General features: G+C 36.2%; 1 long non-coding RNA gene across 2 annotated transcripts in view; it reads right to left on the bottom strand.

Moving 5' to 3' along the window:
• Positions 1-23,928, bottom strand: part of LOC105483545 (uncharacterized) — a 164,883-nt gene that overhangs the window by 6,250 nt on the left and 134,705 nt on the right. Inside the window, exon 6 of one of the 2 annotated variants that reach the window (XR_011606939.1) lies at positions 2,966-3,081. This is a non-coding gene — a long non-coding RNA (uncharacterized lncRNA). Of the gene's footprint in view, positions 1-2,032; positions 2,161-2,965; positions 3,082-23,928 lie in introns of those variants that run through there. The other variant, XR_011606940.1, reaches the window with a different exon arrangement.

Raw genomic sequence — 23,928 nt, 5'->3', positions numbered from 1 at the left:
GTCATAGTTATTATTTTTTCATCCGTTCATTCTTTAGTTTTTCTACTTAAGATTAGAATAGTTTGCACACTCCAATTACAGTGTTATAATATTCTGTGTTTTTCTATGTGCTTACTATCAGCAGTGAGTTTTGTATCTTCATATGATTTCTTATTGCTCATGATTATTCTTTTCTTTCTGACTGAGGTGTTCAGCATTTCTGATTGAACACTTTAGTGTTTCTCATAGGACAGTTCTGGTATTGATTAAGTCCTTCAACTTTCGTTTATCTGGGAAAGTCTTTATTTTTCCCTCATGTTTGAAGGACATTTTCCATGGATATACTATTCTAAGGTAAAAGTTGTTTTCCTTCAGTACTTTAAATATGTCATAGCACTCTGTCTTAACCTGTAACGTTTCCACTGAAAAGTTTGCTGCCAGACATGTTAGCAGCAAACTTTGTTTTTTTTTTCTCTTCTTGGACTGCCTTTAGAATCCTTTATTTATCCTTGAGCATTGGGAGTTTGATTAATAAATGCCTTAAACTAGTCCTTTTCGGGTTAAATCTCTTTGATTCCTTATAGTACTTGAATATTCATATTTTCCTCTAGGTTTGGTACATCCTCTGTTATTATCCCTTTGAATAAACTCTCTATCCCTATCTCTTTCTCTACCTCATTTTTAAGGCCAATAATGCTTATATTTGTCCTTGTAGGGCTATTTTCTAGATCCTGCAGACTTGCTTGTTTCTTATTCTTTTTTCTTTTGTGTTCTCTGATTGTATATTTTCAAGTGCCTTGTATTCAATCTCACTAATTCTTTCTTCTGTTTGATCAGTTCTGCTATTAATAGTCTCTGATGCATTCCTCAGTATGTCACTTGCATTTTTCAACTCCAGATTTTCTGCTTGATGCTTTTTAATTAATTCAATCCTTCTGTTAAATGTATTTGACAAAATTCTGAATTCTTTCTCTGTATTATCTTGAATTGCTTTGAATTTCCTCAACACAACTATTTTGAATTATCCATAGGAAAGGTCACATATCTGTTTCTCCAGGATTGGCCTCTGCTGCCTTATTTGGTTCATTTAGTGAGATCATGTTTTTTTCTGGATTGTCTTGATACTAATAGACATTCATCAATGTCTGAGAATTAAATAGTTAGTTAATTCTTGTAGTCTTTGCAGTGTGGGCTTGTTTGTACCTGCACTCCTTGGGACAGCTTTCCAGATATTTGAAGCAACTTGAGTGTTCTGATCTAAGCTGTATTTGCATTTGAGGACACCAGAAGCCCAGTAACACTGTGGTTCTTGCAGACTTACAGAGGTACCACCTTAGTGGTCTTGGATAAGATTTGCAAGAATTCCCTGGATTACTAGGCAGAAACTCTTGTTCTCTTCCCTTACTTCCTTTAATAAAATGGAGTCTCTCTCTCTCTCTCTGTCTCTCTCTCTCTCTCTCTCTCTCTCTCTCTCTCTCTCTCTGTGCTGAGCTCCCTGGAACTAAGGGTGGGGTAACAGAAGTATCCCTGTGGCCATCAGCACTGGGACCACACTAGGTCAGATGTGAAGCCACTATAGCACTGGGTCTCACCCAAGGCCCACTGTAACCACTATCTGGTTACCACCTGTGTTTGCTTAAGGCCATAAGGATTTACAATCAGTAAGTGGCCAAGCCAGCCAGGTCTTTGTCCTTCCCTTCAGGGTGTTGAGTTCCCCCAGGCTCCACATGGGTCCAGAGTTTCCATCAGGGAGCCAGGGACTAAAGTCAAAAACCTGAGAACTCTACCTGTTTCTGTATTCTAACATGGCAGTAAAACAATGAAACAAAGTCCTTCCCACTCTTCCCTCCTCTTTCTACAGGCAGATCAGTCTCTCTCCATGGCCACCACCAGCACAAGCCCATAAGGAGTACTGCCGGGCTACTGCTGATGTTCTTTTAAGACCAAAGGGCTCTTCAGTTAGCTTGTGGTGAATTTTGCCTGGCCTGGGACTCACCCTTTGGACAGTGAACTCCCTCTGGCCGGCAGGAGATCCAGAAACGCCGTCCAAGAACCAAGGCCTGGAATCAGGGATCCTAGGACTCTGTTTGGTGCTCTACCCCACTCTGGCCAAGCTGGTACCTGATTTTTCATTTTTATGGAAGTGTTTCTTGGTGTACATAGTTTTTAAATTTGGTGTTCCTGTTGAGGGAAATAATTAGTAGAGGCTTCTATTCAGACATCTTCTTTGACCCCTCTCCCAGTATTTCTTCATGATTTAGGTAAAAAGTCTTTGCCAGGGTGGAGTGCAAGAATGAAATGGAGATGAAAATATGCTTTGTCTCCTTGAGAAAGATAATCTATACTACACTCAACTTCTTCTGGTGTTTTTAAAGTTGTAGATAAGACATTCTGAGGGAAGTATGGTTAGATAGATACATAGATAGAAATATGCAGATATTAGGATTTGCTTTTATTAGCTTAAAGAAACAAATCAGTTTGTCAGCACTGAGAACTGACTCCAAAGTAAAAATTTCCAGAGTTTTTGTGTTCCAACTGAAACTTAGGACTTTGTCTAATAAAACTATTTAAAGTTATTTATAAAGCTACAAATTGCTCACATGTGCTTATTCTTCAGATGAGTTTTTTTCCCCTAAAAAAACAATTATCTGTGTTACTTGTTTAAATCCTTTTGTTCTTTTAGACAAAAATTGGGTAATACATGCTCAACTGAGCCAGAATAGTGTGACAATAGCTTTAATTTAGTTGTATTATTTTCTATACTTCTCTTAATTGTTGAATTTGTAAGCCTGATTAAACTGTATCTTCAATGATTAAGAAATGAATAACCCTTTTTTAAAGAATAAATTTAGTAATCCCAGCACTTTGGGAGGCCAAGGTGTATAAATCACATGTAGCCAGGAGTTCAAGACCAGTCTGGCCGACAGGGTGAAACCCCTTCTCTACTAAAAAAAATAAAAAATTAGTCAGGTATGGTGGTACACACCTGTAATCCCTTAATTCAGAAGGCGGAGGCACAAGAATAGCTTGAATCCAGGAGGTGGAGGTTGCATTGAGCTCAGATAGTGCCACAGTATTCCAGACTAGGACACAGAGTGAGATCTTGTCTCAAAAAATAAATAAATAAATAAATAAATAAATAAATTTACAAAACCAAAGACCTTAAATGCAGCAAATATGACATTTAACATTCTTATCATTCTGTAGATTTTCTTTGAGTGTCCTTTTGGACCAATTATTCTCAGTCTTGATTGCCAGTTATAGTCACACTTGGGGTGTTATAAACAAATAAACAAAGAAACAAAACAGCGATGCCTGGATTCTATCCTTACAAATCATGATGTATTTGTCTGGTGAGTGCATAGTCATCAGGATTTTTAAAAGGTCCTCAGATGGTTCTAATATTCAGACAAAATGAGAATATTTTTTAGAGAAGTTTCCAGAGATACATGTCTTTGCCTACAAGATGACACATTTGGAAGCCAATTGAGTTGCTTAATGCTTGCTTTCATGTATTTAGTCATGTCCAAGGTGAGGTAACTATGAGTATGAGAAGTATTTAATGCTTTTTATATTTCTTTATTTAAGATAATATCTGAAGAAAACAGATATTTTATTAAATAGGGAGAATATGAGCATATAAAATTACTGGTGGATGAAGACAGAAATGAAGACTTTTTTACATTTTAGAAAGGGTCATTAGTAACTCCTTTAGAGAATGGAGAACCAATAATCAATAAGCAGATCTCATTGTGACGCATCAGTGTTATAAATTTCCAATTATGTTAAATGTGCACACTGAAAACCTCTGAGGCAAAAAGAGAATGATAAAATTCTCCTTATTTAGTTATAAAATTTACAAAGAAGTGTGAAAGGCCAAAAATGGACCAAATTTGGAAGACTTACACTCACTTAAAGTCTTACTATTAAGTTATTATGATAATCAAGAATAGTATTGGCATAAAGTAGAAAAATAGATGAATTGAATAGAATTGAGCGTTTAGAAATAGACATACATATGGTTAGTTGATTTTTGACAAAATTACCAGAGGAATTCAATAGAGAAAGGATTATCTTTTCAACAAATAGTGCTGGAAAATTGGCTATCTGTATGCCAAAAATAATAATTTGATTGATACCTCTCAATCTGTATAAAAATTACTTCATATAACAAATAATAGACCTAAATATAAACTTTAAAAACATAAAACTTCTAAAAGAAAACCTTTATGACATCAGGTTAGGCAGAACTTTTTTTAGAAATGACACCAAAATATGATCCATAAAAGATAATATTATAAATACATGTCATCAAAATTAAGAACTTCTGCTTTTCAAAAGACACTGTTAAGAGAATGAAAAGACAAGACATAGATAAGAAGAATATATGTGCAAATCACATATGTAAGAACTCATATGCAAAATGTTTATTAAAACTCTCAAAACTCAATAATGCAAGGAAAACTTAATAAAAATAGACAAGAGATTAAAAGACTGCTCCAGAGAAGATATGCAAATATCAAATAAATATATGAAAACATGCTTAACATCATAAGTCATTAGAAAAAAGAACAGAACCACAATAGATACCACTGTATACCTATTAAAATATCTAAAATTTAACAGACTGAATATAACAACTACTGTCTAGGAGGTACAGCAACCAGAACTCTCATAAATTGCTAATGGGAATGTGAAATGACCAGCTATTTTGGAAAGTACTTTAATAGAGCAATAATGTTAAATATACACTTACTGTAAGAGCCACCAATCACACTACTGTATGATTTCCCAAGTGAAATGAAAACCTATGCTCATACAAAAACTTCTGCACAAATATTTACAGTGACTTTATTCATAGTTGCTTCAAACTGAAAACCACCCAAATGTCCTTCATCTGGGAAATGAATAAACAAATCTAGTACATCCATATGAAGGAATATGACTCAGCAATGTGTGAACAACTGACACACACAACAACAAGGATGGTTCTTAAATGCATTATACCAAGCAGCAAAGTCCAGAATCAAAGGCTACCTGCTGTGATTATATTATATTTACAAGATATTCTTAAAAAGGCAAAAGTTTAAGGAGGTAAACAGATCAGTGGTTGCAAGGCCCTGGGGCTTAGTTAAAGGGGACTTGACTACAAAGAGTCATGAGAAATTTTGAGGGAGGAAAACACTGTTCTATATTGTGATTGTGGTGGGGGTTACATGACAATGTGATATCAAAACTTGCAGAATTATATACTACTAAAAAGAATACATTTTACTCTATGTAAATTACACCTTAATTTTTTTAAGTGGAAAAAGTTCATATAAGAAGTCCACATATGATGGCTAGTTGCTTCCCTAATTAATGTGACTCTAAATATATCTAAAAATTGCCCTCTGTTGACTCAGCCCCAGCTGGATTCCAACTCAGCACTCAACAATGCCCTGGATAAGAGTTCTGCCCAGTGCTGACTCATTTGTACTTCAGCAACAAATCTCCCATTCTGGACTTTACTGGAGACACTAAGGATAAACTGGGGGTGTGTAATATTTAGCCTGGGTAAGTCCAAGAGCCAAATCGAGGGCAAACAGTGCTCCCTCACTGTATAACACAGTGATTATACATAGAGAATAACCCCCACCACAGGTCAGTGCTATGAGACACCAGAATCATTGTAGAGGAAACTGCAATGCAGTTTCATTGCAGAGGAAAGCACATTTCCAGAACCCTAATGAAAGAATACGGGTACCTGACTCTCATGAGTCCTTTCATTCATCACATACTTACTGAACATATTCTCAGCACAAGGTACAGACTGGACCTTAGGCACATTGATTCAAAAGTTGGGTGAAGTTCTGTTCTTTATGAAAGGAGAGAAACTAGGGTATTCACTTGTGAAGATAAATCCACATGCAGATAGCTCAAATTATTACTTTGAAATTATTACTTTGAAAGCTCCAGGTCCACACAGTCATCATTTGCAGAGATTCATTCCTTCCCAGTAGAACAAAATATTGTAAGTACTTTTAAGTAAATATACACTTAGGAAGTAAGTATGTAACATGATCTGAAATATCAGTGACTTGGATCTGTGGGGATGAGAAGTGATCTAAGAAGCAAGTAGAGTAACTGATTAGATAGGAAAATACATATTCATTTCTTTGTATAAGACTATTTAACTGCCTTGCAAATTAGAAAATATATATTAATTAATACAATTTAGCCAACAGTTAACATTACACTGCCTACTTTCCTATAAATTATGTATGGAAAAATTCACACACTCACAAACATAAGATTGTGCGATTAAAATATCCTGTGATATGTTGTTTCATGCCAAGTTAATTTAATGCATTAGCTTGGATTCTTTTTAATGTCCTTTTGAAATTACACTTTATATAAACATAAATCATTTGGTTAAGTCAATTAGCATAGAATATAAAGCAAACAAGAGTACTAAACTACTGTTTATGGGCACACTTTTCTGTGTTTATGACTGTAATTCTCAAAGCACAAGCTTGTAGAGCCATCACTTGAGGAATTTGGAAACGTCTGGCGTCTGCTATAAAGAACGCAGCATCTATGTTTACAGCAAAGGTGTGACCTGAATTCTAACACATGCAAAGCAACCCAGACAATCTAGTCTCATTCAACACACACCCCATGGCTGCCGGTGGGAACACTGTTGCTATTCTCATCCCATATTCCTCCTGCAAATGTGCAGGCTAATGTTGATGCCTTGGAGGCGTAATGTGATGTATTAAGAGATATAAATTTCCTAAATATGTGGCTAACAAGTGGGTTTAGAATTCTGGGTTCATGGAAGATTAAGTAGACAAGGTGGGGAAAGGAGGAAGGGAATTATCATGTGTCAGGTATCTTCTAAGAAGGTGCTTTGATGTGTCATTTACATTAATTATCAAAATAAACCACAGAAATAGCTAATAAACCACAGAAATAGCTAATAATATCCTCACACCATATGTGAGCAATCTGATGTAGCTGCAGTCGCTATGGTGTTATTTAAAGGATGTCTGCGAGGACCAGGAAGCCTTCATCCTCAATGTCCCTCTAAACCTAGTCTTTCCATCTAAAAGCCTAAAACTCCAGATTGACTGCAGTTATACTGTTCATTGGGTTAAGGCAGTGTTTTGCAGTGTTTTCCACTCAAGACATTTGCATTAACATGACCTGGGGTGCTTGCAAAAGATGCATATTCCTGTACCCCACTTGTGTTTTTATATTGCTAGGATTTGGGATTTAAGAATGAGAAATCATAATATAAATTATAATCTTGTATAATCATAAATTATTTTCTTATTTTTATAACATTATTTATCTTTAAAAATAATAATGTGACCATAATAATAAACAATAAATCATTTTTATGATACAGTTATACTAGAAATTTCAGTGGTTTTCTGTAAAAAAGAATAGCAAAAGCATGGCTTATTATTATTAACCAACATATTGTGGCAAGATCATATATTTCAATTGCATGCAAAATTGATCTGTACTTAATATAGACCTTGAGAACAGAAAACATTAAAATATAGAAACATTAATGAGAAGTAAATATCATATAAAATAATTAAAAGTTCCACAAATTTTAAATATTTAAAAATTATTATTCTCAAAATGAAATTTTTAAACATACAAAGCATTAATTTCCTCATCTAATAGTCTTGATATTTTCTTCTTGACAGATATTCTAGATACAGAAGATTTTCTTTCATTTTGATCCAGTTGACTAGAGAGCCTCCAAAAGCATCTTCAAGTTGGCCTTTAGGGTACTTCATAACTTTTCCCCTTTACCAAGGAAATTATTTGGTCTGCTTGTTTTAATTTTGCTTGTTTTTGCTGCTTTTGGTAGAAGTTCATGTTTTTATAATCAATTCATATTCACCCATAGTGAATATTCAGATACTAAACAATGACAGGGAACATTACTGAGTAGTATTGGAATAACAAAATATCTGGTATCTTAGTAATATTAACAAGTATAAAGTGAATTACATGTAGGTAATTATTAGTTTTACTTTCAAAATTCTTTTTTTCAGACACCTAGAATTTGTATAAAAGATATCATGCATAAACACTTATAAATATTTATTTTAATTTCAAGAATGACTCATTCTGAGCAGCAGACAGGGCCATAAAAGCACGCTTAAAATATGGAAACAGCTAAAAGCAAGACTGACTAATGGCATCCTGAATGCTGAGCTTGTTCTTTTCTCCTGTCTTTGATCTCAGAATAGCAGACCTTCAATTTCAGCTCTGTGTGTAAGAATTTCCTACTCTTGCTTGACTGGAGTCCAGTTTCTTTGAACTAAGATAGATTCTATGTCCTTTGGTAAGCTTTCATTCTTGCAAGAGAATTACAATACCCTTTCCTGTGTTCCTGTTTTGTTAATGATTTTTTAAGTATTGCAAAAAATATATGCATTTTCTGAGAACTGTCAGGAAAAAATCCCTACTCAAGACACTGTGCCCTACCATCAGAGATTTTAGTAGACTGGGTATGAGGCAATGCCCGAGAGTCTGTATTTTGAACAAACATCCAAGGTGATTCACATGGTCACCAAAGTTTAATATCTACTTGGTTGCCTTTTGAGTGTTCTACTTTAAAATATAAGTATCTCTAGATAGGGTATTATAATAAATTATTATCAACCACTATCTCCTTATAGAAAGCATATTACATGTTAGTTCTAGTTTAGGGCAGAATGCTGAAGGGTTTTGAAGGAACTGGATCCCTGAAGGTGGTCCTGAAGGAGAAAGGGTTAATTAGGAGACCAGGTCTAGATGAGCCTTTCTGTGTGGCATTCCGTTAAACTATGGAGAGAACTGAGTACAATCAAGAAGAAGAAAGACCAGAGAGAGTGTTAATGTGAGAGAGGAGAAAACGTTGATGGTTAGATCAATTTAAGCTACCTCACTATGTTGCATAGGTGTTTTCTGCTAGTGTGAGAGGTATGAAGAGGAAGGAAGTTGAGGGTCTGAGATTGTGATTGCTTTCTGGCATGTTGGGGCAGGGGGAAGCTGCCCATCGGAGCAGAGCTTTAGCAGTGTGGAAAACCAGATGTCTACACTGTGCATGAGAACACCATGATGTGATCATCAGCTTGGACCTTAGGATTTGGAGTTTAGGATTTCTATTGAAGAGGTGGCTACTTAAAGCTAAACAAGGTAGGTTTTTGTTTTTGTTTTAAAAAGATACTAGAGAATTAGAAAAAAGTTGTGGGTGGATTTGCCAAAGTACAGTTGCCAGAGCAACATAGTGGCCTGGATGCAAAATCTCCTTTTAGATTATCGCCTTTTAATGCTGTAAACATGTTTCCAACAATACTCTTTCTAGCAGTACCATGAAATGACATTCCGAACAGAGGCTGAAAATAACAAAATTGAGTCTTTGGTCTGAAGGAGATGGCAATTTAGCCTCAATATTTAAAGTGTAGCTCAAGCACCAGCAGCAGCAGCATCACCTTGCAGCTTGTTACACCGGCAGAATCTTGGGGCCCAGCTCAGACCTACAGAATCAGAATCTTTATCTTAACAAGCAGGTGATCATAATGTGCACTAGTTTGAGAAGCACTGAACTAGGGCTGGGGTTCTCAAATTTTAGCATGCATCAAAATCACCTGGAATGACTATTAAAGCACAGTTTGCTGGGTCGCATTCTCAGAGATTCTGATCCAGTAAATCTGGGGTGGGACCCAGGAATCTGCATTTGTAACAGGCTCTCCATTAGGTTATACTAACATTGCTGACCCAGGGGCCATATTTGACGAACCGGTAGACTAAGTGATGCAAACTCTGTTATAGCCCTTTAGTTCCACATTTCTTCTTTTTTAATTTTAATAAGAAAACTTCTCTGTTTCCGTCGTCTGGCTGTCATATTTTATTACACTCTCTACTATATAACATGTCAGCTATAACTGCCTCTTGACAATGTTTCTTTCTGTCAGTTCATAACTGATATTTAATTATAATATAAGGTTAAACCCCAGGATGGGTGCCCTATACAGAATGGATGTCCTACCATCAGACTACTTATAAGTAGATTTTCATCTGTCCTACATAATACTTTAATCACAGAGGTCTGTGCCTATTTTATATGACTCTTTCAGCTACAGCTGATTAGACCAGGGCAGGTCATGAGGCTCAAGGAAACTAAGCCATGTATCAAGCTGGACAGAAGCTAATAGAAACATGTTCTTAAAAACAAACAAACAAACAAACAAACAACAAAAAAAAAAAACACCTGTCTAAATAATGAAAATGCAATGGCTAGTTGGACTTACTAAATTATTTCACTTGGAAATTTAAACTGGCTATATAAGAAGTGAGTTTTTAGGTATCCAAAGCACATGTTAAAAGACATACATTGAGAATGTAGTTAGTTGAGCAAAATCTGCTATGGTAGGAACATATTCATAAAGTGATAGAATCATTCTGAATAGAACTGGTGCTTTGGTGAACAAAACATCCTGGTGGTTATTAATACTTTCAGTCAAATATCTACTCTAGAAGTAGGTATATTGTACTGCTTGGTTCCCTCTTGGTTGGATGGTGTGTGCATCTGTGTGTGTGTGTGTGTGTGTGTGTGTGTGTGTGTGTGTGTATCAGTCCAAATCCTGGGAGAAAAAGGTGAGGGGCGCACACAAACAGAATAACAGAAGAATACTTTAGTGAAGAGATTATTGCTAGGTTGTGGCAGGATTTAAAGAACCCAATAAACGACAATGCAGAATCCTAGAGCCAGCAACAGGAAAGAGCTGCTATCCACAGGCTTGAAGAGACAAGGGAAGGGAGTGGTTGTATGGTTTATAGAACCTAGAGAGGGTAGCTGTACAGAGAAGGCTGACCAATTGGAAGAGGAGCACAGCCAATCCACTGTGACCCAGAATGGAGGAAACTGGGACAATAAAAATTCAATCTGCTTTCCCTGTGCCTTCCAATCTCCTGCTGATGCCTCTATTGGTTGAACCCAACTGGTAGTCTTAAGATAAGGAAGCAGCTTCCCAGGGCACAGAATAGCATGGGGAAGTGTGCAGTGTGTGTCTGAAGAGGTAAATGAAGATATTTATATAAGTGTGGCAGAGAGGCTAGTTCTCCCCAGTGACTAGGCAAAAGCAACCTGTGTCATTTACTGGCAGAGAATTTGTTTATTGATCAGAGACCCCTTAATGTTCAGAAATGTTTTGAATTTTAGCTCTTTTTTTCAGCCCGAGTTTTAGAATAAGGATGACCAAACAGAGTTTTCAGTTGACTCTTGGTGAGCATATACTATAAATGAGAGAAAAAAAAGAAAAAAAAACTCATAAGATCTTAAGACCCTACATTAAAAAATTATCACAAAAAAACCTAACCCATACTGTTGATATAGATGGTGTTACCTATAATTGGCATATTATCATAAGCAAACAGTAAAATATCTGTCATTAGTTTAGGGAACAGATAGCAAAATGTCAGAGAACTGGTATTTGAAGCTAGAAGGGTGACAATTCATATTATTTGGTGATGAAATGCATAATAAAACTGTGATCTACGTGTTTTCATTCACTTGAAACGCAGAGAGCATACCAAATGAACTTGTAAGTCTAGGGAAAGAGATTGCTACAGAACGGTTATCCAGATGGCCTTGAACAGACCCAGTTTGCTTTCTCTTTCTTGCTTATAGTACTCAGGAATAATTACAGAATGTGCTGGGAATGCAACATTCTCAGATAGGGAGGTACTGGCCAGAACAGCTAGGTTCCGTTCCAGTCACCAGCTTAGAAACAAGATGTTTTTCAATGCTTTAGCCCAGCAGCTCCTCTTATGCCAGAGTACAAAACCCAAGGCAGGCTGCTTTCTGAAGTCTCAGCTGTGGTACAAGTGTGCAACTTTTAGACAAGACTCCACCCTCCCTGGGAAGCTCTTCTAAGCTGTAGGAAGACTGGTTTGCAATAAATCATAGGCTTCTGTTGTCCATTGCTACCTATCTGTAAATAATAAATCAGCTCCATGTGACTTGTGGCCATGAGTATATTCTCACTCACTGGATTCACACAAGTTAGTAGTCAGTGCATAGTGAGCTTGCTTCAAAGTTGGAAAACAAAAAATTATAAAAATGTGTGAGCTACTATTGCTAGTTGACAAGGAGAGAGAAAGAGAGATAGAGGGGCTCAGAAAAAATTAGCTAACTTGCAAGCTGGAATTAAAGAGAATAGTTTGTGATTTCAGCTATAGAGTCTTGTAAGAGGCAGATGATTACCATCTTCAACTGGTGAAAGGTAGAAACCAAGAAAACTTTTGACAAATAAATGTTAATTAGAATGAATCCTCCTGACAAGCTTCAAGCACATTGCTGCCACATTCATTGTGAAATCTCAGAGTGGATTAAACTATCTTCTGGTACGGACTCAAATAAGGCTACAATATCCAGGAAATCTATTGATTTGAACAACATGGCTAAAGAGACTAAACATATGACTTGCCAGCCAAAATCTGAAAGGGTCAAGTATTTGCAATTAAGGCAGGAAGAAAAAAAGTAGGATGGAATATAAGATAATAAAGAAAATAATAAGTCTAAACAAATATAACTAGAAAATAACTGTGGGTGTGGTTATTTGCATATGAAGCTGACTTAAATAGGTGAGAAGTTTACAAAGTTTTAAGGAGAGTTGCACTGCCAAAATAACCATAAGCTTTAAACTTGGGTTAAAAATCTTGTGATTTGGGGGAGTGCGATTGTACTTACTCTGTCCTTGTTCCAGGGCTGAATATTGGATAGAGGGTTTAAGGAGAACTTTTTAGTTCATTGGTCTTCAAATCAAAAGGCATTAGGTATACACTTGATGTAAAGACAACTGTGCATAACATTCTAGAAAAAATAAACTAATCAACAATATCTGAGATACTGGGTTTACGCTTGATGCCAAGACCAGATGGCATCTTATATCTGACTCCCTAGAAGAGAGGGTGAGCACATCATTTCTGCAGGAGAAAGAAGGTACTTGATGAACAGCATGTTGAACAGTAGTATTCATTAGTAATATTTAGCAAAATATTTCTAGTTCTCTTGCTTCTGGGCACTCGGTAACTCCTCAGGATTGGAATGCCTGACTGTATTTAAATGGGAGCCATATGACTACTTCTGACCAATGAGTGGAGAGGAAAAAAAAAAGAAGATGCATGAAAGTTCCTCGCTGGAATATTTAATTGCTGATACAAGATCCTCCAAAGCTCTTCAGTTCTGGCGCTGGGTCCAGCAATATTCAAGAGGGTGGTTCTTCAGCCTAGCTCCAGTGTATGAACAACCCAGAACAAAGAACTACCTTGATTCACAGTAGACACATCATATGAGGCAGAAAGTATCCCATGGTATTTTAATTCTGTGAAATTTGGGAGATTGTCTTTTATTTTAGTATGATTTAGCTCTTCCTGACTGATATAAACATAGATACTGTTTCTTGTTGAGAAGTCAGCTTGGAGTGGAATATTCTTTGTGAAAAAAAAAATTGCTTTTCATCACCGTATATTTAAGGGTGAGCAAGAAATTTACAGACCATGACTTGTTACAAGTTATGTAAACCTCTTTTCAGAGTATGACTCCATAGAGTTGTAAACTGAAATTTGCTGTTTCCATTCCCTAGGTGAATGTGGCACGGAGGGAGGCATATAATGTTGTTTTTAAAATTGACCCACATAGATGCTTATAGCTGACAGTGGATCTTATGTTTCACTTTGATATTTTGGATAAATACGTCACTGGATAAAATGCAGTTGATTTGGCTCTGGAGCTCTTCTTGTAAAAATGCTTACCATGTAAAGGTACAGTACAATGAATGTAGACATTTTTATATGGGCATCAACAGCAAATGAATATGACTTGGAATGTTTGCCTATTTCTTTTGTAGTAGTAGCTCTCTCCAAGAGATTTTTCTTTACATAGAGCCAAAATAATAGGATGTCTCAAGGTTAAAGCATTCATCTTCCTCCGCTAGAGTACAAATGAAGTATATTTCTATATCCTATACAAGCACTCTCAAAGCTTTGCTATTGCTTCATCTCTATTCATGAGAATTTTAAGAGACAAATTCTGGAAAGAAGGTATCTCTCTTTATATTGTCTTCTTGAAGGCTTTAAGTCTCCTTAGAATGCAGGACACAATAAATAGCATTTCAAACACTGCATCTGTGTGTAGTTGGGGGGAAGTAAAAGGGTTTCATTTCACTGTAAATTATCGTAGAAGGAAATGAAGCCTGCTAAAATAATATTTGCAATGAAACTATGACAAAAAAGAAAAATAATAATATTTTTCTAGGCTTTATCATTGTAATTTTTTTGTGACTGCTATTATACTGAGATCCCTGCAGAAATGGCATAATTGGCCAATATATTTTAGGTGTAGGTGGAATAATTTTGTAGAAATTATTTGGGTACTGCTGCAAAATAATTTAGTTGTTAACTTTCCTTTATTTTCTCATTTTAGCGTGTCTCAGCTCCTGACAAACTCTTTAAACCCTATACAACCAGAAAAAAATGAATATAATATGACAGGGAGTTTAATAATAAAATTTGTAAGAAGCAGGCATTGATTTATCCAAGTATTTATCCTATTAATTTTGGGGGGGTAACAATAAAGGGTAATACAAATTTTAATATCCTTTGATCAACATTCACATGTTTGGAATTATAAATATTGTTAGATGTTGCAAGTAATTACTTAGAAATATTAAATATTTTAAATTATTAGTATACTAGGTTTCTAATAAAAAACATAAAACAAAAGTATTGTTGGTCTAACAACCATGTCTTTCAGCAGTAGGCACTTAAAATTTTATAGTTTTAGTAGGTAAAATAATACTAACTTAAAGTGAAATAGATCTAAAAAATAAAATATATCTATATTGACTAAACTGAAGGAATATCATAATATACTATTTTTCCCCTTTACCTTTAGTTGACACATAGTGATTTAACATATTTATGGGATACATAGTAATATTTCAATACATATATGCAATACATAATGATCAAATCATGGTAATTTGCATGTTCAGCACCTCAAACATTTATTATTTGTGTTGAGAACATTCAAAATCTTCTCTTCCAGTTTTTAAGAATATATAATAAATTATAGTTAATTATGTTCACCCTACAGTGCTACAGAACAACAGAATTCATTCCTCTTATCTATCTGTAACTTTGTGTTTGTTAACGAACCTCTCTCCATTCTCTCTTACCCTCTACACTTCCCAGTTTCTAATATCCATAATTGTATTCCTACTACTATGCTCAGTTTTATTTTCGCTTTCATATGAGTGAGAACATGCGGTGTTTTTCTTTCTGTGCCTGATTTCTTTTGCTTAACATAATGTCCTCCAGGCTCATCCACGTTGCTGCAAATTACAGGATTTTATTATCTTTTATGAATGCAGAGTATTTTGCTGTGCGTATATACCACATTTTATTTTTTCATTTGTCTGTTGATTGACATTTATGTTGATTCCATATCTATCCCAGCTATTGTGAAGAGAGCTGCAATAAACATGGAGGTCAGCTATCCTTTTGATATACTGGTTGTATAATATACATAAACCTTTAAAAGCAAAATTCAGGTTATTAGATTTGGTATGACCCAATATTTGCAAAAGTAACAAATATATAGGCATACATATAACTACTAGAGGTATATATGATATATGAGATTTTTTATGTACAGGAATAAAGGGACTGCATCAAGGTAGTGGATATCCAGGTATATGTATATAGATTAACTATATACATTAACTTTTAAAATAATTATCTTTATAGTTTTACTTGTTGCCACAAGCATGTTTATCCTTTGCAATTAAGAATAAACAAGTAATAAAGAAAATACACGTAACTACAAAACAGAGAACATAAGTGGAAAGATCAAGTATGCCCTACTGTGTTTGTGTTTGAAGCGTGCCTGCTTTCTTTCCATTTTTTCTCAATAGGCATAATTAAAGTTAGTATCTATAATATTAATCGAAATACAATCTTATAAATTGCAGGTTTTATCTCATTCTTACTAATCAAAATGAACTTACTAAATACATTCCCATACATAATAAGTTTTTTCACATTATAAATCATTATATATCTAAAATGAGTTTTAAAATGCTCTTATACAGAAAATATATTATCTTTGTCTTCTTAAGCTTTGATAACTTTTTAAATTCGATGTGGCCTCTCTAGACCATGAATGATTTTCATTTTTGACCTTTAAAAGAGAAGTCTGTATTATAAATATTTTGAAAAGTGGTTCAGCTGTCTAAATAATAATAATTTTCCCCAGCAATTTTGCTTTTTTGAATTTAATCATGCTCTAAGACACGCTTAATTTGTGGATTATAGCTTTGAACAATGCAATCACCAGCACATTTATAGACTGCTGTGGAAATTATTTAAAAGTCAAGGAAAGAGAAGGTCAGCAGAAATGCTGCACTCAATATCAGTGAAGAATATATGATCAATAGTCAAGACTGTTTAAAAACCTGTTCATGTATTTTTGAATCATTTATTTAAGAAATGTTTGTTGCATGCCTACTATGTTTCACATACTGACTGTGCTAGAACTTAGTCTTACACGGATGAGCCAATGCAGATTTGTCCTGGCCTCATGGAGCTTTTAAGAATAAATGGCTGGGCCAAGATGGCTGATTAGAAGCAGCTGCAGTCTGCAGCACTCACAGAATGGAACAAAAGTGGTGAGTAAATACAGCACCTTTAACTGAAATATTCAGGTACTCACATTGGAACTGATTAGTGAAACAAGTTGATCCTCCGAGAATGAAGAAAAGCAGGGTAGGGTGATGGCCCACCCAGGAACGACATGAAGCTAAGAGAACCCCCCACTTCCAGTCATGGGAAGCAGTAAGTGATTGTACAACCCCGGGAAACCACACTTCTCACATGGATCTTTGCAACCCATGGATCAGGAGATCCCCTTGTGAGCCCATGTCACCACAGCCTTGCATCCGACACACAGAGCTGTCTGGAGTCTTGGCAGAACAGCTGCTCAGGAACACACAGAGACCAATGATCTTTACATACTCTGGCCCCTGGTACCCCCAACAAATGTATCTACAACTCAGGGAAGGCTGGCAGTCTTCACATACCCCTGGGAAAGGGGCTGAGTCCAGGGAGTCAAGCAGCATTGTTCTGTGGGCCCCACTTCCATAGCATTTCACAAGATAAAACCCAGTGGTTTGGAATTACAGCCAGCCACAAGCAACAGGGTGGAGCCTGCCTGAGACAGAACAGAAGTCCCGGCGGGAGGGGCAGGCACCATCTCTGCTGTTTGGTTGAATTGGTTGAATTGGTCAAATTCTTGCCTGTGGGTTTTGGAGAGCCCAAAGAGTCCAGATAAGGAAGAGTCCCCCAAGTACAGCACTGCAGCTTTGCAAGATCATGGCTAGCATGCTTCTTCAAGCAGGACCCAGATCTACTTCTCATCACCAGGGTGGGTCCTCCCAGCCTGCACCACCAGCCAGTCCCACTTGTATTCTACAGCCAGCAGTGCTCTAATTCCTCCCTGGGATGGAGTGCCTGTAGAGTGGAGCAGGCTGCTGCCATGTTGACCATTCAGGCTTCTAAGCTGGTCCAACCTGTGGTCCTTGGAGAGCCCAAAGCAATCAGGGGCTGAAGGGATCACCAACAGAGCACAGCTACTCTACCCAAAAGCAACCAGACTACTTCTATATCTGGTTTTGGATTCCATTCCTCTTGACTAGGTGAGACCTACCAACTGGGGTCTCCAGCCACCTCCTACAGGCACGTTCAGGCTGGCAATAGGTCAGCACCCCTGGGACAGAGCTTCCAGAGGAAGGGGTAGACTACCATCTTTGCTGTTTCACAGCCTTCACTGGTGATACTTCCAAGTATGGGAAAAAACCAAAGCAACTAGGATCTGGAGTAGACCCCCAAAAAACGACAACAGTCCTACAGAAGAGTGGCTAGAGTGGTAAAAGAAGAAAAAGAAACAAACAGAAAATAAGAACAACAACAACAACAAACCACAAAACTCCTATTCAAAGGTCAGCAACCCCAAAGATCGAAAGTAGATAAGTCCACAAAGATGAGAAAGACTCAATGCAAAAATGCTTTAAACTCAAAAGGCCAGAGTGCCTCTTTCCCTCCAAATTACCACAACACCTCCCTAGCAAAAACTCAAAATTGAACTGAGGCTGAGATGGTTGCAATGACAGAGGTAGGCTTCAGGATGTGGATAACAATTAACTTTGCTGAAGTAAAAAAATCATGTTATAACCTGATGAAAAGAAGCTAAGAATCATAATAAAACAATACAGGGGCTTACAGCCAAAATAGCCAGCTTAGAGAGGAATATAACCAACCTGTTAGAGCTGAAAAACATACTACAGAAGCTTCACGATGGAATCACAGGTATTAATAACAGAGTAGAATAAGTGGAGGAAAGAATCTTGGAGTTTGAAGACTAGCTTGCTGAAATAAGACAGGCAGACAAGAATAGAGAAAAAAGAATGGAAAAGAATGAAAAAAAACTCTGAGAAATATGAGATCATGTAAAGAGACTGAATCTATGACTCATTGGGGTATCTGAAAGAGATGGGGAGAATGGAACCAAGTTGAAACATATACTTCAGGATATCATCCAGGAGAACTTCCCCAACTTGGCAACACAGGCCAACATTCAAATTCAGGAAATGCAGAAAACCTCAGTAAGATACTCTATGAGAAGATCCACCTCAAGACACATAATCATCAAATTCTCCAATGTCAAAATCAAAGAAAAAAGTATGACAGCCAGAGAGGCCACCTACAAAGGGAAGCCCATCAGACTAACAGCAGACCATTCAGCAGAAACCCTGCAAGCCAGAAGATACTGGAAGCTAATACTCAACATTCTTAAAGAAAAGAATTTCATACCCAGAATTTTTTATCCAGCCAAACTAAGCTTCATAAGCAAAGGAGGAAAAAAGAACCTTTTCAGACACATAAATGCTGAGGAAATTTGTTACCACCCAAACTGTGTCTCAAGAGCTCCTAAAGGAACTGTCAAATATGAAAAGGAAAACTATTACCAGTCACTACAAAAACACATTCAAGGACACAGACAAGTGACACTATGAAGCAACCACATAGACAAGTCTGCAAAATAACCAGCTAGCATCATGATTACAGAATCAAATCCACGCATAACAATAATCTTAAATATAAATTGGCTAAATGCCCCAATTAAAAGACACAGAATACCAAGCTGAATAAAGAACCAAGACCCATCTGTATGCTGTCTGAAAGAGACTCATCTCATACGCAAAGACACACGTAAGCTCAAAATAAAGGGATGGAGGAAAATTTACCAAGCAATGGAAACAAAAAAAGCATGGGTTGCAATCCTAGTTTTTGATAAAACAGACTTTAACCAACAAAGATAAAAATAGAAAGAAGGGCATGTCATATTGATAAATAGTTTAATTCAACAAGAAGAGCTAACTACCAAAAATAGATATGCACCCAATACAGAAAAACCCAGATTCATAAAGTAAGTTCTTAGAGACTTTCAAAGAGACTTCAACTCCCACACAATAATGGTGAGAGACTTTAACACTTCACTGATGATGTTAGATCATTGAGACAGAAAATTTACAAAGACATTCACACCTGAACGCAGCTCTGGGGTAAGGGGACCTCATAGATATCTAGAAAACTCTCCACCCCAAAACAACAAAATATATGAAATTCTTCTCATTACCACATGGGACTTACTCTAAAATTGATCACATAATCAGAAGTAAAATATTCCTCAGCAAATGCAAAAGAATTGAAATCATAGCAAACAGTTTCTTGGACCACAGAGCAATCAAAGTAGAACTCAAGATATAAAAATTCACTCAAAACCACACAACTAAATGGAAATTGAACAACCTTCTCCTGAATGACTCTTCAGTAAATAATTAGATTCAGGCAGAAATCAAGAAGGCCTTTGAAACTAATGAGAACAAACAGACAATGTACTAGAATCTCTGGGATGCAATTAAAGCAGTGTTAAGAGGGAGGTTTATAGTGCTAAACACCCACATCAAAAAGCTAGAAAGATTTCAAGTTAACAGCTTAACATCACCACTAAAAGAACTAGAGAACCAAGAGCAAACAAACCCCAAAGCTAGCAGAAGAGAAGAAATAACTAAGATCAGAGCTAAACTGAAGGAGATAGAGATATGAAAAACTCATAGAAAAATCAACGATTCAAGGAGCTGGTTTTTTGAAAAAAATTAATAAAATAGATATACTGCTAGCTACCCTAATAAAGAAGAATAAAAGAGAGAAGATTCAAATAAATACAATCAAGAATGGTAAGAGGAATATTACCACTGACCCCACAGAAATACAAACAATCGTCAGAGAATATTATAAACAACTATATGCACATAAACTAGAAAATCTAGAAAAAAAATGGATAAATTCCTGGACACATACACTATCCCAAGAATGAACCAGGAAGAAACTGAATTCCTGAATAGACCAATAATGAGTTCTGAAATTCAAGCAGTAATAAATAGTCTACCAACCAAACAAAAAAATAAAAGCCCGGGACCAGATGGATTCAAGTTGAATTCTACCAGAGGTACAAAGAAGAGCTGCTACCATTCCTACTAAAACTATTTGAAAACATTGAAAAGGAGGGACTCCTCCCTTACTCATTCTATGCAGACAGCATCATACTGATACCAAAACCTTGCCGACACACAGTAAAAAAGAGAAAATTTCAAGCTAATATACTTGATGAACATTGATACAAAAATCCTCAACAAAATACCAGCAAACTGAATCTGGCAGCACATGATAAAGTTTATTCACCATGAGCAAGTAGGCTTCCCCCTTGCAATGCAAGGTTTGTTCACCATAAGCAAATCAATATATGTGGTTCATCACATATAAAGAACTAGAGACAAAAATGTCATAATTATCTCAAAAGATGAAAAAAGGGCCTTCAGTAAAATTGAACATCCTTTCATGTTAAAAACTCTCAATAAACTCAGTATTGAAGGAACATATCTCAAAATAATAAAAGCCGTCTACGACAACCCCACAGCCATCATCATACTGAATGGGTAAATGTTGGAAATGTTCCCTTTGAAAACTGGCACAAGACAAGAATGCCCTCTCTCAACACTCCTCTTCGACAGAATATTGGAAGTTCTGGCCAGGACAATCAGGCAAGAGAAACAAGTAAAAGGTATTCAAACAGGAAGAGAGGAAGCCAAACTGTCTTTGTTTGTAGATAATAAGATCCTGTATCTAGAAAATCCCATCGTCTCAGCCCAAATCTTCTTAAGCTGATAAGCAACTTCAGCAAAATCTCAGAATACAAAATCAATGTGCAAAAATCATTTACATTCCTATACACCAACAACAGGCAAGCAGAGAACCAAATTATAAATTAATTTCCATTCACAATTTCCACAAAAAGAGTAAAATACCTAGGAATACAGCTAACAAGGGAGGTGAAGGACCTCTTTAAGGAGAACTACAAACTGCTGCTCAAAGAAATCAGAGAGGACACAAAGAAATGGGAAAACATTCTATGCTCATGAATAGGCAGAATCAATATAGTGAAAATGGCTATATTGCCCAAAGTAATTTATATGTTCAATGATATTCCCATTAAATTATCATCATTGATATTCTTCACAGAATTAGAAAAAACTATTTTAAAATACATATGGAACCAAAAAGGAGCTCGAATAGCCAAGACAACCGTAGGCAAAAAGAACATAGATGGAGGCATCACTCTACCCAACTTCAAACTATACGAGGCTGCAGTAACCAAAACAGCATGGTACTGGTACAAGAAGAGACACATAGACCAATGGAAAAGGATAGGGAATCCAGAAATAAAACCACACACTTATGTCTATCTGATCTTCAACAAACCTGACAAAAACAAGGAATGGAGAAATGATTATTTAATAAATAGTACTGGGAGAACTGGCTAGCCATATGCATAAAATTGAAACCGGACCCATTCCTTACACCATATCCAAAATCAACTCAAGATGGATTTACAAATTAAATGTAAAACCCAAAACTATAAAAACGCTATAAAAAAACTTGGCAATACCACTCAGGATATAGGCAATAGGCACAGGCAAAGATTTCATGATGAAGACGCCAAAAGTAATTGCAATAAAATCAAAAATTGACAAATGGTATCCAACTAAACTAAAGAGCTTTTATACAGCTAAAGAAACTATCATCAGAGTGGACAGGCAATCTACAGAATGGGAGAAAATTTTTGTAATCTATCCCTCTGACAGAGGTCTAATATCCAATATCTATAAGGAACTTAAACAAATCTACTAGAAAAGTACAAACAACCCAATTAAAACCTGGGCAAAGAACATGAACAGATACTTCTCAAAAGAAGACATACATGTGGCCAACAAATATATGAAAACAAGCTCAACATCACCGATCATTAGAGAAATGCAAACCTAAACCACAATGAGATACCATCTCACACCAGTCAGAATGGCCATTATCAAAGTGTCAAAAAATAACAAATGCTGGTGAGGTTTCAGAGAAAAAGAAACACTTATATACTGTTGCTGGGAGTGCAAATTAGTTCAACCATTGTAGAAAACAGTGTGGTAATTCTTCAAAGACCTCAAAACAGAACTAGCATTCAACCTAGCAATCCCATTACTAAGTGTATATATATCCAACAGAATATAAATCATTCTATTATAAGGACACGTGCATATGTATGTTCATTGTAGCACTATTCACAATAGCAAATAAATGGAATCAACCTAAATGCCCATCAACAATAGACTACATGAAGAAAATGTGGTACATATCCACCATGGAATACTATGCGACCATAAAACGGAATGAGATCATGTCATTTGCAGGACGTGGTTAGACCTAGAAGCCATTATCTTCAGCAGACTAACACAGAAACAGAAAACCAAATACTGCATGTTCTCACTTATAAGTGGGAGCTGAATGATGAGAATACATGGATACATGGGGTGGAATGACACACTGGGGCCTGTCAGAGGGTAGGGGGTAGAAGGAGAGAGAGCATCAGGAAGAGCAGGTGGTGGATGCTGGGCTAAATACCTAGGTGATGGGATGATCTGTGCATCTAACAACGATGACTTATGTTTACCTTTGTAAAAAATCTGCATATCCTGCACATGTACCCCTGAATTTAAAATTAAAATTGGAAAAAAAATTAATGAAATATCACAGAAGTTTTTTCATTTGGCCAATATTTTACTGATATCACTGAATGTCTGATACTCTCCATTACTCTATAAAACTTACTGCGGTGCCAACCATGGCTAAGCAGTGGGTAGGAGTAGGCTACTCGCTAGTATGATCACTTCCTTTTATTGCCTCCCATTGAATTATGTATTTATCGGTTGAGTTTGCTTTTAAATCCATTTATTCCAGTTGTACTTGCTATTATAATTATGTAATTTAATTAACTATGGTTTGAACAAACACAATGTGATTGCAAATAGAAAAGTATTCCTTTGAATCTAATTATGATGCTTTAGAAAGAATTGATAAAAGTGAATTACTGGGAATAGCCACAAAGACCTAGTATTAAAGATCAGAAAACAAATCTATCTTTGAGCATAAATGATCTTTGAGTCAATATGTAGGGGGCATGTGGGGCAATTAGAGGAAGGAAATATTTGGGGCAGAAGTGGATGGAGAATCTTTCCCAAAAAGAAATAATAACATGTGAAACACCTCTATGCAGAAAAAGTTCTATGACATTTTTGTGAGAAGGCTAGAGAAATAAAAGAAAGTGAGGGGAAAAGGAGTAAAAAATAATGTATTAGAGTAGGAAGGATCCAGATCATGCATTAACTTGAAGGCCACATTAAGGACTTTGGTTTTTGACCTAAGGACAGCGGGAAGCCTTTGAAAGGCACA

Source organism: Macaca nemestrina, chromosome 8 (assembly GCF_043159975.1).
Source record: "Macaca nemestrina isolate mMacNem1 chromosome 8, mMacNem.hap1, whole genome shotgun sequence".
Taxonomy (NCBI): Eukaryota; Metazoa; Chordata; class Mammalia; order Primates; family Cercopithecidae; genus Macaca; species Macaca nemestrina.
Note: the sequence above shows the minus strand (reverse complement) of the source record. Positions and strands in the feature narration are given on the sequence as shown.